Genomic DNA, 3,614 nt, shown 5'->3' with positions numbered 1-3,614 from the left:
CAGTTTCCACCCCAACAAAGTGTAAAGCACACTTTCCGAAATTTAAAGAGGACCCACCAGTAATTTAACTGCCTTCTAGAATCAACTCAGCACTTTTCACAGGGAAAGAATCCAGAGTCTTAGCAACATACCGTTCACAATGTCTGATACACAGTGATTCCCAGACATACGGAGAATCAGGAAAATGTGACCTGTGGTGAAGAAAAACACAGAAAAGTCAGTCAACAGACCCACAAACCAGAACTGGTAAATAAGGACCTTAAAATACTATGACAAATAAAATAGACAATCTATAGGAAAAGGTGCATATCATGGTAAAAGAAGTGGCAAATTTCAGGAGAGATTTAGAGATTCTAAAACAGAACCAAATGGAAATCATAGAACTGAAACATACAATAAGGTACTTAAAAAAACAGTAAAGAAGAGAGACTTTAAAAGTACTTCATTAAATCAAAAGGAGAAGGACAGAGGAACAGAGAGAACAAATAGAAAACAAACAAGATGGTAGAAAAGAGAAAGTGAAAGCTACTTGGATGTGTCTGACTCTTTGTGACCCCAAGGACTATATACTCCATGGAATTCTCCAGGCCAGAATACTGGAATGGGTAGCCTTTCTCTTCTCCAGGGAATCTTCCTAACCCAGGGATCAAACCCTGGTTTCCTGCACTGCGGGCAGATTCTAACTGTATCAATAATTGTATTAACAGTAAACAGGCCAGAGACTAAATTGGAAGGCAGACAGGATGAAAAAGTTAACGCTCAACTCTGCATACTGTTTACAAGAGATACACATTACGCATAAAGGCAGGCTGAAAATGAAAGTGTGGAAGAGATATATTGGCTCCTTTGCCCTGGTGGGGGGTCCTTACCCGTTTCCTTCCTGTCCAGTTGCATACCGCGCTATCCACTTCCCAGGTCAGCCCATGAGGCTGGCCTGGTGAGGTGCCCCATGGATGAAGACAGTTCTTCATTTATCAAGCCTTTTTGTGTCTCCGCCTTCCCTGGTGACTCAGCTGGTAAAGAATCTGCCCACAATGCGGAAGACCTGGGTTTGATCCCTGGATTGGGAAGATCCCTTGGAGAAGGGAAAGGCTACCCACTCCAGTGTTCTGGCTTGGAGAATTCCATGGACCGTATAGTCTCCATGGGGCCGAAAAGAGCTGGACACGACTGAGAACTTTCACTTTCACTTTCCTGCGTCTCCAACCACACTGCCTCCGGGCCTGGCTGCACACACTGGTGGCATGGTTCGCTTTGGTGGGGGGTCGGGGGGTACAGGCCAGCTCAGAGGCCTGCGGGGAGGTAGGCTTGGGGCTACTGGGGAATTCTCAGGATCTAGCAGTCGGGGGTGGCACAGGTTTTAAGTAGTTGCGTCCCTTGGCCCCATGGACTCTTCCTCTGTGATGGCAGGCTGGAAGAAGGGCAACAGAAGGCCCTTGGGGAGTGACCCACAAGCTGGGGTTGCTGAGGATAGGGATGAAATCAAAAATTTTGAGTTAAGGGCTTAGCAGAGGGCCTGGTGAATAGTAGGTGCTCAGTAAAAGGAAGCTATGTTGGTTTGTTACATCTTCTAGTCTTTGTGGAATTGGACAAGGCTTCTCCCCACTCACCCTGCCACCCACTTCAGGCCCTACACTCACTGGCACTCCCTAGTCCACAGTTCCAGGCCCTCACGATGTGCGCACAGTACTCCTGGAACTCAGAAAGCCCTTGCTTCTCTTGGCTGCAAGTTTCTCATCCATCTGTCCATCCATGTGTCCGTATTTCCTCTTGCAGATACGCTTCCCGCTTCACTGTGGTCAAGCGAGGGGCCTGTACCCCCCGACCCCCCCACTCTCTCTCTCTCTGGCTCTCCTCTGCCTGCGCCCTCTGACCCTCTTGGACCTGGTCTGAGCCAGGGAGGCCTCTCTCTGGATGCCGCCCTCCTCCCATCCTGCAGCCCCGGGTGCCCCATGGCAGTGCTTTGCTTCATCTGCGCCTCTCCCCTCTGCTCTGCCCAGCCTGGCAGGCGGCCAGGCACCAAACTGATTGTTGAGCTGAGGAATTTAACTTGGTGCTCAGAAACTCCTGTTGGAATTTTCCATTGAGATAAGTGAGGGTGAAGGTTTCAAGGTGAGGCTGGAGGTCATGCCTGCTTATCTCAAGGTCCTTGGGAGGTAAGAACAGTCTGGAAGATCTGTGTCTCAGATCTCTATCACACTACGAGGTTGATTCTTACCTAGAGCCCTGCCAGGAGGCTCCACGGAAGAATGGGAGGCTCCTCTCCCCTGCAGATGTCTAGAGCAGATCACTAGGCATGTCCACCAGAGAGCGGTGTGGATAATCTGGGCCACGGGGTCCTTTCACAAGGAGCAGGGGCTAGGGCAGGCAGTTGGCAGCGTTTGCTACAAGCCCTGAAAACTTCTTCAAAAATCTCAGAAATGTTTATTCAGAAGTGGGTCAGGCATTTGCCAAATGACCCGAGGAGGACACGAAGGTGGAAAGTTACAAAAAGCTGATATTTGAACCATCTCAGGATGTCGAATCCTAGAATCTAGAATCCACATGGATATTTGAGCAGAGACTGGAAAGTCAGTGGGCAGTGCTAATGGTGTGTTCTTCAGCCAGTGGGTGCTTAGGCCAGATGGTCCCCAGGGGCCCCTTCAACTCCAAAATCCTGTAATTTTACATTTCTTTTGAAAGGGGAATGTGCTCATGCATGCCTGTATCTGTGGCCTGATTAATCGGCGTGGTGGAAAAATTTCCCTATTAATGTCCATACAGGAAAGTTGATAAATGCAGAGAGAAAGTTAAAAGTTTGTATGGCCATATAAAAATAACATTAATTATGATCACATAAGTAAATTTGTTGGGCTTCCCAGGTGGGATAAGAATCCACCTGCAATGCAGGAGATGAGAGTTCGATCCCTGGGTCAGGAAGATCCCCTGGAGACGGGCATGGCAACCCACTCCAGAATTCTTGCCTGGAGAATCCCATGGACAGAGGAGCCTGGAGGGCTATAGTCCATGGGGTCGCATAGAGTCAGACATGACAAGCAACTGAGCACGCATGCGTGCAATTGCTTCCCTACAGGTTTTGACTAATTTCCACCACAAGCAGGGGTGACTGGCCTGCAGGTCTCAGCGAGGTTAGCGGTCAGAAGGTCTGTGTTCTAAGTCTCCATCCGCCCACCAGGGACTTTACTTGTGCCCAGGTCTGACTCCCCACAGCCTCACCGGAAGGCCCCCCCGGTTTAAGTGTGGCTGCTGGGGGCTGAGATCCAGTCACAGAGGCCAGAGGTGAAGGGAGATCTGGAGCCATCTGATCCAACCCCTCACCTTAGAGATGAGCAATTGGCCATCGAGAGGGGGAGTGACATGCTGAAGTCTGTGTGTGAGGAACCCACAGGTTTCAGGGAAAAGATCCACCGAAATGACAGTCGTGCAGGGTGACCCCAAGACCACAGAAGCGATGAACCCCCAGGCCCTCTTGAGCATGTGAGTCTTGGCCTCTTGTGGCCTTTCGAGGTGAGAACAGGTCGGTTGTTTGGGGCTGGCCCGAGTCCAGGCCCTGGGGGTGGTTCTTCGACACCCGCCAGTGGCTCGCTTTCACTCAGCGTCACCTTGGCGGGGGG

This window comes from Oryx dammah, unplaced genomic scaffold, assembly GCF_014754425.2.
Source record: "Oryx dammah isolate SB20612 unplaced genomic scaffold, SCBI_Odam_1.1 HiC_scaffold_28, whole genome shotgun sequence".
NCBI lineage: Eukaryota > Metazoa > Chordata > Mammalia > Artiodactyla > Bovidae > Oryx > Oryx dammah.
This window is presented reverse-complemented; position numbering follows the sequence as displayed.